This window comes from Salmo trutta, chromosome 24 (genome assembly GCF_901001165.1).
Source record: "Salmo trutta chromosome 24, fSalTru1.1, whole genome shotgun sequence".
In the NCBI taxonomy this organism is placed as follows: Eukaryota; Metazoa; Chordata; class Actinopteri; order Salmoniformes; family Salmonidae; genus Salmo; species Salmo trutta.
In genome coordinates, this window is record NC_042980.1 from 48,975,417 (window position 1) to 48,988,889 (window position 13,473).

Genomic DNA, 13,473 nt, shown 5'->3' on the forward strand with positions numbered 1-13,473 from the left:
CTTTCCCACCTGGACAAAAGGAACACCTATGTGAGAATGTTATTCATTGACTACAGCTCAGCGTTCAACACCATAGTGCCCTCAAAGCTCATCAATAAGCTAAGGACCCTGGGACTAAACACCTCCCTCTGCAACTGGATCCTGGACTTCCTGACGGGTCGCCCCCAGGTGGTGAGGGTAGGTAACAACACATCCGCCACGCTGATCCTCAACACGGGGGCCCCTCAGGGGTGCATGCTTAGTCCCCTCCTGTACTCCCTGTTCACCCACGACTGCGTGGCCGGGCACGACTCCAACACCATCATTAAGGTGCTGACGACACAACAGTGGTAGGTAGGCCTGATCACCGGCAACGATGAGACAGCCTATAGGGAGGAGGTCAGAGACCTGGCAGTGTGGTGCCAGGACAACAACCACTCCCTCAACGTGATCAAGACAAAGGAGCCGAACAGGCCCCCATTCACATCGAGAGCTTCAAGTTCCTCGGTGTCCACATCACCAATGGACTATCATGGTCCAAACATACCAAGACAGTTGTGAAGAGGGCACGACAAAACCTTTTGTTTCTCAGGAGACTGAAAAAATTTGGCATGGGTCCTGAGATCCTCAAAAAGTTCTACAGCTGGACCATCGAGAGTTTCCTGACCGGTTGCATCACCGCCTGGTATGGCAGCTGCTCGGCATCTGACCGTAAGGCACTACAGAGGGTAGTGGGTACGGCCCAGTACATCCCTGGGGCCAAGCTTCCTGCCATCCAGGACCTCTATACCAGGCGGTGTCAGAGGAAGGCCCTAAAAACTGTCAAGGACTTCAATCACCCAAGTCATAGACTGTTCTCTCTGCTACCGCACGACATGCGGTACCGGAGCGGTAGAGAAATTAACATTCAATTCTCTGTCAACAGCTCTGTTGGACATGGTCTTTTACTGTCCCCAGCACAAGGTGCACCTGTGTAATGGTCATGCTGTTTAATCAGCTTCTTGATATGCCACACACCTGTTAGATGTATTGATTATCTTGGCCACGGAGTAATGCTCACTAACAGGGATGTAAACAAATTTGTGCACAAACTTTGAGAGAAATAAGCTTTTTGTGGGTATGGAACATGTCTGGGATCTTTTATTTCAGCTCATGAAGCATGGGACCGACACTTTACATGTTGTGTTTATATTTTTGTTCAGCGTAGTTAGCTATAGCTTGGCTACTCATGATATTTTGCATGTTTGTATGACATATTGCTTTGAGATTTCTTTATGTCATGAAAAGCGCTATAGAAGTTTAATAAATTATAATGATTTAGTGTGAAAGACTGTGAGGATGTTGGAGGAGAGAGGCCCTGGCCTCTACAGGGAGGAGAGAGACCCTGTCCTCTACAGGGAGGAGAGAGGCCCTGGCCTCTACAGGGAGGAGAGAGGCCCTGGCCTCTACAGGGAGGAGAGAGACCCTGGCCTCTACAGGAAGGAGAGAGACCCTGGCCTCTACAGGGAGGAGAGAGACCCTGGCCTCTACAGGGAGGAGAGAGACCCTGGCCTCTACAGGGAGGAGAGAGACCCTGCCCTCTGAAGACGGCCTCAGTAGATTCCTCCTGGAGAAGCAGCCAGCTATCACACGTTAACTACTATGGTGGTTACCTGGGTGGGGCCCAGCAGGGACGAAGACGTGAGTTCACCTACCTTCACATATTCACCTACCTTCACATATTCACTTTCCTTCACATATTCACCTTCCTTCACATATTCACCTTCCTTCACATATTCACCTACCTTCACATATTCACCTACCTTCACATATTCTCCTTCCTTCACATATTCACCTTCTTTCACATTCTTCAGTTCAGTTGTGAAGAATGAAGAAGGATTGTGAGTGTGAATGTGTTTCACAGAGTCAAATTTCAACTTTTTTTGTTTCTTCGGTCAGTGAAACAAGGCAATGCAGACACAAAAAAGGACAACACATCCTCGGACCCCAGCTTCTCCAGATTTCATCTCCCTCCCCTTTTTTCTGGCTCAGTGGTCAGTCTGGACCAGGACAGGAACCAGGACAGGGACCAGGACAGGGACCAGGACAGGGACCAGGACAGTAGTGTGAGGGTAAGTAAGGAAATCTAATGACACCAGCTTTAAGCTTCATAGAATTACAACATAATAACTCTAAATCGTCATATGGCAGAAACCAAGGAGTCCAGGAGGGACGTTCCTGCCACTCATACATGAGGCGTATGTCAGCCCCGAGGATCCAGCCCAGACCCATCCAGAGAGGTTAACCCAGACCTATCCTGTTCATCCAGCCCACGTCCTCCTAGAGCCCCAAGGCCATCCAGAGGGTACCCATCCAGAGAGGGCCCATCCAGAGGGTACCCATCCAGAGGGTACCCATCCAGAGGGTACCCATCCAGAGAGGGCCCACCTGGAGAAGCCAGGGCCCAGGAAGCTGTTGCTCTCAGTGCTACTACCCCTTGGACATACACAAGGGGAGGAGGAGCAGACTCCACGTGGTAGTTAAATAAAACATGTTTTGTCTTTATTTAACTAGGCAAGTCAGTTAAGAACAAATCCTTATTTACAATAAGGGCCTACCGGGGAACAGTGGGTTACTGCCTTGTTCAGGGGCAGAACAACACTTTTTTTTTTTACCTTGTCGGCTCGGGGATTTGATCTTGCAACCTTTCGGGTTACAAGTCCAACACTCTAACCACTAGGCTACCTGCCGTCCCTACACTCTAACCCCGAGGCTACCCTGCCGTCCCATGAGCCCTTTATTTTCTCTGTGTATTTTAATATTTGACATGCTGACTAATACCTACTAGGATATTCTTATTGATTTGTATTATTTAACCAGGTAAGTCATTAAAACACACATTTTCTTTTCCACTAACGATCTTCATCCTGTTGTCTTGTCGGGTCTCTTCTGTGTCTCTCAGTTGGTGTCCATTACAAGCCATCAGTGGAGGAGAGATGGGAGACTCACTGTGGAGAGATGGGACACAAAAGAGAGAGCACTAGAAGATGGGAAGGAGAAGGACGAGGAGGAGGAGGAGGAGGAAGGGGTCTCCCTGAGAAAGGCTCTAAGCAGACCGGGCCTGAGCAGAACAGTCTCTCCCTATTACAGCCTGGAGAAGGTATTCTGATCACTAAGATGAAAGGCTCTAAGCAGACCGGGCCTGAGCAGAACGGTCTCTCCCTACTACAGCCTGGTGAAGGTATTCACTGGGCTGAGGGGATTATACTGGTCCCAGATCTGTAGTCTCCTCCTATAGCCTGGTCCCAGATCTGTAGTCTCATCCTATAGCCTGGTCCCAGATCTGTAGTCTCCTCCTATAGCCTGGTCCCAGATCTGTAGTCTCCTTCTATAGCCTGGTCCCAGATCTGTAGTCTCCTTCTATAGTCTGGTCCCAGATCTGTAGTCTCCTCCTATAGCCTGGTCCCAGATCTGTAGTCTCCTCCTATAGCCTGGTCCCAGATCTGTAGTCTCCCTCACCAGCCTGGTCCCAGATCTGTAGTCTCCTATAGCCTGGTCCCAGATCTGTAGTCTCCTCCTATAGCCTGGTCCCAGATCTGTAGTCTCCTCCTATAGCCTGGTCCCAGATCTGTAGTCTCCTTCTATAGCCTGGTCCCAGATCTGTAGTCTCCTATAGCCTGGTCCCAGATCTGTAGTCTCCTCCTATAGCCTGGTCCCAGATCTGTAGTCTCCTTCTATAGCCTGGTCCCAGATCTGTTATCTCCTCCTATAGCCTGGTCCCAGATCTGTAGTCTCCTCCTATAGCCTGGTCCCAGATCTGTAGTCTCCTATAAGCCTGGTCCCAGATCTGTAGTCTCCTCCTATAAGCCTGGTCCCAGATCTGTTGTCTCCTTCTATAGCCTGGTCCCAGATCTGTAGTCTCCTCCTATAGCCTGGTCCCATATCTGTAGTCCCTCCTATAGCCTGGTCCCAGATCTGTTGTCTCCTATAGCCGGTCCAGATCTGTTGTCTCCTAATAGCCTGGTCCCAGATCTGTAGTCTCCTTCTATAGCCTGGTTCCAGATCTGTTGTCTCCTATAGCCTGGTCCCAGATCTGTAGTCTCCTATAGCCTGGTCCCAGATCTGTAGTCTGCTCCTATAGCCTGGTCCCAGATCTGTTGTCTCCTTCTATAGCCTGGTCCCAGATCTGTAGTCTCCTATAGCCTGGTCCCAGATCTGTTGTCTCCTTCTTTAGCCTGGTCCCAGATCTGTAGTCTCCTCCAATAGCCTGGTCCCAGATCTGTTGTCTCCTTCTATAGCCTGGTCCCAGATCTGTAGTCTCCTATAGCCTGGTCCCAGATCTGTAGTCTCCTATAGCCTGGTCCCAGATCTGTTGTCTCCTTCTATAGCCTGGTCCCAGATCTGTAGTCTCCTCCTATAGCCTGGTCCCAGATCTGTTGTCTCCTTCTATAGCCTGGTCCCAGATCTGTAGTCTCCTCCTATAGCCTGGTCCCAGATCTGTAGTCTCCTCCTATAGCCTGGTCCCAGATCTGTAGTCTCCTTCTATAGCCTGGTCCCAGATCTGTAGTCTCCTCCTATAGCCTGGTCCCAGATCTGTAGTCTCCTCCTATAGCCTGGTCCCAGATCTGTAGTCTCCTATAGCCTGGTCCCAGATCTGTTGTCTCCTCCTATAGCCCGGTCCCAGATCTGTAGTCTTCTCCTATAGCCTGGTCCCAGATCTGTAGTCTCCTCCTACAGCCTGGTCCCAGATCTGTAGTCTCCTCCTATAGCCTGGTCCCAGATCTGTAGTCTCCTTCTATAGCCTGGTCCCAGATCTGTTGTCTCCTATAGCCTGGTCCCAGATCTGTAGTCTCCTCCTATAGCCTGGTCCCAGATCTTTAGTCTTCTCCTATAGCCTGGTCCCAGATCTGTAGTCTCCTCCTATAGCCTGGTCCCAGATCTGTAGTCTTCTCCTATAGCCTGGTCCCAGATCTGTAGTCTCCTCCTATAGCCTGGTCCCAGATCTGTAGTCTCCTTCTATAGCCTGGTCCCAGATCTGTTGTCTCCTATAGCCTGGTCCCAGATCTGTAGTCTCCTTCTATAGCCTGGTCCCAGATCTGTAGTCTCCTCTAACCACTAGACTACCTGCCTCTCTAACCACTAGGCTACCTGCCTCTCTAACCACTAGGCTACCTGCCTCTCTAACCACTAGGCTACCTGCCCCTCTAACCACTAGGCTACCTGCCTCTCTAACCACTAGGCTACCTGCCTCTCTAACCACTAGGCTACCTGCCCCTCTAACCACTAGGCTACCTGCCTCTCTAACCACTAGGCTACCTGCCTCCTCTAACCACTAGGCTACCTGCCTCTCCAACCACTAGGCTACCTGCCTCCTCTAACCACTAGATTACCTGCCTCTCTAACCACTAGGCTACCTGCCTCTAACCACTAGGCTACCTGCCCCTCTAACCACTAGGCTACCTGCCTCCTCTAACCACTAGACTACCTGCCTCTCTAACCACTAGGCTACCTGCCTCTCTAACCACTAGGCTACCTGCCTCTCTAACCACTAGGCTACCTGCCTCTCTAACCACTAGGCTACCTGCCTCCTCTAACCACTAGGCTATCTGCCCTTCTAACCACTAGGCTACCTTCCTCTAGCCACTAGGCTACCTGCCCCTCTAACCACTAGGCTACCTGCCCCTCTAACCACTAGGCTAACTGCCCATCTAACCACTAGGCTACCTGCCCCTCTAACCACTAGGCTACCTGCCCCTCTAACCTTTAGGCTACCTGCCTCCTCTAACCACTAGCCTACCTATCTCCTCTAACCACTAGGCTACCTGCCCCTCTAACCACTAGGCTACCTGCCCCTCTAACCACTAGGCTACCTGCCTCTCTAACCACTAGGCTACCTGCCTCTCTAACCACTAGGCTACCTGACCCTCTAACCACTAGGCTACCTGCCTCTCTAACCACTAGGCTACCTGCCTCTCTAACCACTAGGCTACCTGACCCTCTAACCACTAGGCTACCTGCCTCCTCTAACCACTAGGCTACCTGCCCCTCTAACCACTAGGCTACAAGCCTCTCTAACCACTAGGCTACCTGCCTCTCTAACCACTAGGCTACCTGCCTCTCTAACCACTAGGCTACCTGCCTCCCCTCTAACCACTAGGCTACCTGCCCCTCTAACCACTAGGCACCTGCCTCTAACCACGAGGCTACCTGACCCTCTAACCACTAGGCTACCTGCCTCTCTAACCACTAGGCTACCTGCCGCTCTAACCACTAGGCTACCTGCCCCTCTAACCACTAGGCTACCTGCCCCTCTAACCACTAGGCTACCTGCCCCGCCTCTAACCACTAGGCTACCTGCCCCGCCTATAACCACTAGGCTACCTGCCTCTAACCACTAGGCTACCTGCCTCTCTAACCACTAGGCTACCTGCCTCTCTAACCACTAGGCTACCTGCCTCTAACCACTAGGCTACCTGCCTCTAACCATTAGGCTACCTGCCTCTCTAACCACTAGGCTACCTGCTTCTAACCACTAGGCTACTTGACCCTCTAACCACTAGGCTACCTGCCTCTCTAACCACTAGGCTACCTGCCCCTCTAATCACTAGGCTACCTGCCTCCTCTAACCACTAGGCTACCTGCCCCTCTAACCACTAGACTACCTGCCTCCTCGAACCACTAGGCTACCTGCCTCCTCTAACCACTAGGCTACCTGCCCCTCTAACCACTAGGTTACCTGCCCCTCTAACCACTAGGCTACCTGCCCCTCTAACCACTAGGCTACCTGCCCCTCTAACCACTAGGCTACCTGCCTCTCTAACCACTAGGCTACCTGCCTCCTCTAACCACTAGGCTACCTGCCCCTCTAACCACTAGGCTACCTGCCCCTCTAACCACTAGGCTACCTGCCTCCTCCAACCACTAGGCTACCTGCCTCCTCTAACCACTAGGCTACCTGCCCCTCTAACCACTAGGATACCTGCCTCTCTAACCACTAGGCTACCTGCCCGTCTAACCACTAGGCTACCTGCCCCTCTAACCACTAGGCTACCTGCCCCTCTAACCACTAGGCTACCTGCCTCCTCTAACCACTAGGCTACCTGCCTCCTCTAACCACTAGGCTACCTGCCCCTCTAACCACTAGGATACCTGCCTCTCTAACCACTAGGCTACCTGCCTCTCTAACCACTAGGCTACCTGCCCCTCTAACCACTAGGCTACCTGCCCCTCTAACCACTAGGCTACCTGCCTCTCTAACCACTAGGCTACCTGCCCCTCTAACCACTAGGATAGTATAGGGCTCTGTGGTACCAGCTACGTACTATAGGGCTCTGTGGTACCAGCTACGTAGTATTGGGCTCTGTTCTGTGGTACCAGCTACGTAGTATAGGGCTCTGCTCTGTGGTACCAGCTGCGTAGTATAGGGCTCTGTGGTACCAGCTACGTAGTATAGGGCTCTGTTCTGTGGTACCAGCTACGTAGTATAGGGCTCTGTTCTGTGGTACCAGCTACGTACTATAGGGCTCTGCTCTGTGGTACCAGCTACGTAGTATAGGGCTCTGTGGTACCAGCTACGTAGTATAGGGCTCTGTGGTACCAGCTACGTACTATAGGGCTCTGTGGTACCAGCTACGTAGTATAGGGCTCTGTTCTATGGTACCAACTACGTAGTATAGGGCTCTCTGGTACCAGCTACGTAGTATAGGGCTCTGTTCTGTGGTACCAGATACGTAGTATAGGGCTCTGTGGTACCAGCTACGTAGTATAGGGCTCTGTGGTACCAGCTACGTACTATAGGGCTCTGTGGTACCAGCTATGTATTATAGGGCTCTGTTCTATGGTACCAGCTACGTAGTACAGGGCTCTGTTCTGTGGTACCAGCTACGTAGTATAGGGCTCTGTGGTAACAGCTACGTAGTATAGGGCTCTGTGGTACCAGCTATGTAGTATAGGGCTCTGTTCTATGGTACCAGCTACGTCGTATAGGGCTCTGTTCTGTGGTACCAGCTATGTAGTATAGGGCTCTGTGGTACCAGCTACGTAGTATAGGGCTCTGTTCTGTGGTACCAGCTACGTAGTATAGGGCTCTGTTCTGTGGTACCAGCTACGTAGTATAGGGCTCTGTGGTACCAGCTACGTAGTATAGGGCTCTGCTCTGTGGTATCAGCTACGTAGTATAGGGCTCTGTTCTGTGGTACCAGCTACGTACTATAGGGCTCTGTTCTGCGGTACCAGCTACGTACTATAGGGCTCTGTGGTACCAGCTACGTAGTATAGGGCTCTGTTCTGTGGTACCAGCTACGTACTATAGGGCTCTGTTCTGCGGTACCAGCTACGTAATATAGGGCTCTGTGGTACCAGCTACGTAGTATAGGGCTCTGTGGTACCAGCTACGTAGTATAGGGCTCTGTGGTACCAGCTACGTAATATAGGGCTCTGTGGTACCAGCTACGTATTATAGGGCTCTCTGGTACCAGCTACGTAGTATAGGGCTCTGTTCTGTGGTACCAGCTACGTAGTATAGGGCTCTGCTCTGTGGTACCAGCTACGTACTATAGGGCTCTGCTCTGTGGTACCAGCTACGTAGTATAGGGCTCTGTTCTGTGGTACCAGCTACGTATTATAGGGCTCTGTTCTGCGGTACCAGCTACGTACTATAGGGCTCTGTTCTGTGGTACCAGCTACTTAGTATAGGGCTCTGCTCTGTGGTACCAGCTGCATAGTATAGGGCTCTGCTCTGTGGTACCAGCTACGTACTATAGGGCTCTGCTCTGTGGTTCCAGCTACGTACTATAGGGCTCTGTGGTACCAGCTACGTAGTATAGGGCTCTGTGGTACCAGCTACGTAGTATAGGGCTCTGTTCTGTGGTACCAGCTACGTAGTATAGGGCTCTGTGGTACCAGCTACGTAGTATAGGGCTCTGTTCTGTGGTACCAGCTACGTACTATAGGGCTCTGTGGTACCAGCTACGTACTATAGGGCTCTGTGGTACCAGCTGCGTAGTATAGGGCTCTGCTCTGTGGTACCAGCTACGTAGTAAAGGGCTCTGTTCTGTGGTACCAGCTACGTAGCATAGGGCTCTGTGGTACCAGCTACGTACTATAGGGCTCTGTGGTACCAGATACGTACTATAGGGCTCTGTGGTACCAGCTACGTACTATAGGGCTCTGTGGTACCAGCTACGTACTATAGGGCTCTGTGGTACCAGCTACATACTATAGGGCTCTGTGGTACCAGCTACGTACTATAGGGCTCTGTGGTACCAGCTACGTAGTATAGGGCTCTGTGGTACCAGCTACGTAGTATAGGGCTCTATGGTACCAGCTACGTAGTATAGGGCTCTGTTCTGTGGTACCAGCTACATACTATAGGGCTCTGTTCTGTTGCTCCATACCAAGTATTCATCTTTCTTTCAGTATTCTGATATTTTCCATTCCTCCTCCAGAGGCTGCTCTCCCCCTGGCTGTGTTTTCCCCCCTGGCTGCCCCTCTGGCTGGCCGGCTGAGAGGCCCAGGCAAACAGAGCTCCATGGCCATCTACAAAGACAGATCAGATGTCCATATCCCCGGGGACCCCTCTGATCCTGGGAGGGCCATGGTCAGAGGCAGCCTGCCCCTGGAGCTCAGAGGTAAGTGGCCCACATCACAGGACTCTGTGTTCAGCAGATGTCTGGTATGTTGATAACTCCATTCTAGATGCTCAGATAGGTAAACCAACGTTTTAATGTGTTCCAAATGGCAGACTGTTCCCTATATAGTGCACTACTTTAGACCAGCGCCCCTATGGCACCCTATTCCCTGTATAGTGCACTACTTTTTGACCAGGGCCCTATGGCACCCTATTCCCTATATAGTGCACTACTTTAGACCAGGGCCCTATGGCACCCTATTCCCTATATAGTGCATTATGTTTGACAGGGCCCATTGGCACCCTATTCCCTATATGGTCCACTACTTTTGACCAGGGCCCTATGGCACCCTATTCCCTGTATAGTGCACTACTTTTTGACCAGGGTCCATTGGCACCCTATTCCCTGTTTAGTGCACTACATTTGACCAGGGCCCATTGGCACCCTATTCCCTGTATAGTGCAGTACTTTTGACCAGGGCCCATTGGCACCCTATTCCCTGTTTCGTGCAGTACTTTTGACCAGGGCCCATTGGCACCCTATTCTGGTCCAAATTACTGCGCAATATAGTGAATAGGGTGCCATTTCAGACGCAGCCTCTGTGTGTTTTTCAGAGTGGCAGCAGCAGACAGGCAGATCCCTGGGCACCTTGATCTTGGGTCCTGATGGTGAGGTTATACAGATGTCCCCGTGGGACCCTAATAATATGTCTGCCACTGAGGACCAGCCTGAGGACCAGCCTGAGGACCAGCCTGCCCTGACCTCTGCTCTGGACCAGGTCACACGAGACCATGGTATGTATGTGGGTTTATTAACTATTTCATGGACACTGGGGTCATCAGGTCAATGACTGAGAGAACCCTAACCCTAACCCCTAACCCTAACCCTTAACCCCTAACCCTAACCCTAACCCTAACCCCTAACCCTAACCTTAACCCTAACCCTAACCCTAACCCCTAACCCTAACCCCTAACCCTAACCCTGGGTCCTACTGATGCAAACACAGCCTATAACCACAGGTCAGTACCTAACCTTAACCCTAACCCCTAACCCTAACCCCTAACCCCTAACCCTAACCCCTAACCCTAACCCTAACCCCTAACCCTAACCCCTAACCCTAACCTTAACCCTAACCTTAACCCTAACCCCTAACCCCTAACCCTAACCCCTAACCCCTAACCCTAACCCCTAACCCCATACCCTGGGTCCTACTGATGCAAACACAGCCTATAGCCACAGGTCAGTACCTAACCCCTAACCCCTAACCCTAACCCCTAACCTTAACCCTAACCCCTAACCCTAACCCTGCAAAGCTCCACAGCGGAGATTGGAGTATCTGTCCATAGCACCACTAAGCTGTACACTCCACAGAGCTGGGCTTTATGGAAGAGTGGCAAGAAAAAAATTGCTTAAAGAAAAAAAATAAGCAAACATGTTTGGTGTTCGCCAAAAGGCATTTTGGTGTTCGCCAAAAGGCATTTGGGAGACTCCCAAAACATATGGAAGAAGGTACTCTGGTCAGATGAGACAAAAATGTAGCTTTTTGGCCATCAAGGAAAACGCTATGTCTGGTGCAAACCCAACACCTCTTATCACCCCGAGAACACCATCCCCGCAGTGAAGCATGGTGGTGGCAGAATCATGCTATGGGTATGTTTTTCATCAGCAGGGACTGGGAAACTGGTCAGAATTGAAGGAATGATGGATGGCGCTAAATACAGGGAAATTATTGAGGGAAACCTGTTTCAGTCTTCCAGAGATTTGAGACTGGGACGGAGGTTCACCTTCCAGCAGGACAATGACCCTAAGCATACTGCTAAAGCAACACTCGACTGGTTTAAGGGGAAACATTTAAATGTCTTGGAATGGCCTAGTCAAAGCCCAGACCTCAATCTAATTGAGAATCTGTGGTATGACTTGAAGATTGCTGTACACCAGCGGAACCCATCCAACTTGAAGGAGCTGGAGCAGTTTTGCCTTGAAGAATGGGCAAAAATCCCAGTGGCTAGATGTGCCAGCAAAGCTTATAGAGACATACCCCAAGAGACGTGTAGCTGTAATTGCTAAAAAAAGGTGGCTCTACAAAGTATTGGCTTTGGAGGGGGTGAATAATTATGCACGCTCACGTTTTCAGTTTATATCAAATGATACAAACCCACAAAAAAATACATTTTAATTCCGGGTTGTAAGGCTACAAAATAGGAAAAATGTGAAGGGGGGGTGAATACTTTCGCAAGCCACTGTATATATCTTGTAAAACAACATGGTGGATTTTTTTTTATTTGAATTTCTCATTTTATTATTTAAAAGTGTAACATGAATTGCATCATTCTAGTCTGTCCCGAACATGATATGGTTAGTGAAACCCTTTCTGGAAGTCACCCTCTGAGTTTTATCAGCAACACTTGACAACGGAGGGTCCCTTCGAGCAAGTTGGTGCTTTGGGATAGTGGAGGCTGGTGAGGGGAGGACGGCTCATAATAACGGGACACATGGGAACCAAGTCGTTGACGTGTTTGATGCCGTTCCATTGATTCCATTCCAGCCATTATTATGAGCCGTCCTCTCCTCACCAGCCTCCACTGGATACACACCTTGTGATACCTGTTAACCTTCCTATTGAGCGACAGATCACAATACAGACGGGTTCTCCAATTGGTGGTATTTCTCACTGCCAGTGGTTCTCTATCCCGATTGGACAGTTTGATTCCTCCTGTCTAAGCGTTGTCTTCCAACCACCTAGTAAAAACCCTACTAGAGTTAAACTGAACTAGAATGACTCCTGCCCTTAGTGTAGTGGGTTACCTGTCCTTAGTGTAGTGGGTTACCTGTCCTTAGTGTAGTGGGTTACCTGTCCTTAGTGTAGTGGGTACCTGTCCTAGTGTAGTGGGTTAACCTGTCCTTAGTGTAGTGGGTTAACTGTCCTTAGTGTAGTGGGTTGAATGACACTGGCCCTTAGTGTAGTGGGGTTACCTGTCCTTAGTGTAGTGGGTACCTGTCCTTAGTGTAGTGGTTACCTGTCCTTAGTGTAGTGGGTTACCTGTCCTTAGTGTAGTGGGTGACCTGTCCTTAGTGTAGGGGTTACCTGCCCTTAGTGTAGTGGGTTACCTGCCCTTAGTGTAGTGGGTTACCTGGTCCTTAGTGTAGTGGGTTACCTGTCCATAGTGTAGTGGGTTACCTGTCCTTAGTGTAGTGGGTTCCTGTCATAGTGTAGTGGGGTTGAACCTGCCTTAGTGTAAAGTGGGTGTCCTTCTATGTAGTGGGTGACCTGCCTTAGTGTTAGTGGGTTACCTGTCCTTAGTGTAGTGGGTTACCTGTCCTTAGTGTAGTGGGTTACCTGTCCTTAGTGTAGTGGGGTTACCTGTCCTTAGTGTAGTGGGTTACCTGTCCTTAGTGTAGTGGGTGACCTGTCCTTAGTGTAGTGGGTGACCTGTCCTTAGTGTAGTGGGTTACCTGTCCTTAGTGTCAGTGGGTTACCTGTCCTTAGTGTAGTGGGTTTACCTTGCATTAGTGTAGGGAGGTACCTGCCCTTAGTGTAGTGGGTTTCCCTGTCCCTTAGTGTAGTGGGTTACCTGTCCTTAGTGTAGTGGGTGGTGACCTGTCCTTAGTGTAGTGGGTTACCTGTCCCTTAGGTAGTGGGTTACCTGTCCCTTAGTGTAGTGGGTTATACCTGTCCCTTAGTGTAGTGGTTTAACCTGTCCTTAGTGTAGTGGGTTACCTTGTTCCTTAGTGTAGTGGGTTACCTGCCCTTAGTGTAGTGGGTTACCTGTCTTAGTGTAGTGGGTGACCTGCCCTTAGTGTAGTGGGTTACCTGCCCTTAGTGTAGTGGTTACCTGCCCTTAGTGTAGTGGGGTTACCTGCCCTTAGTGTAGTGGGTTACCTGTCC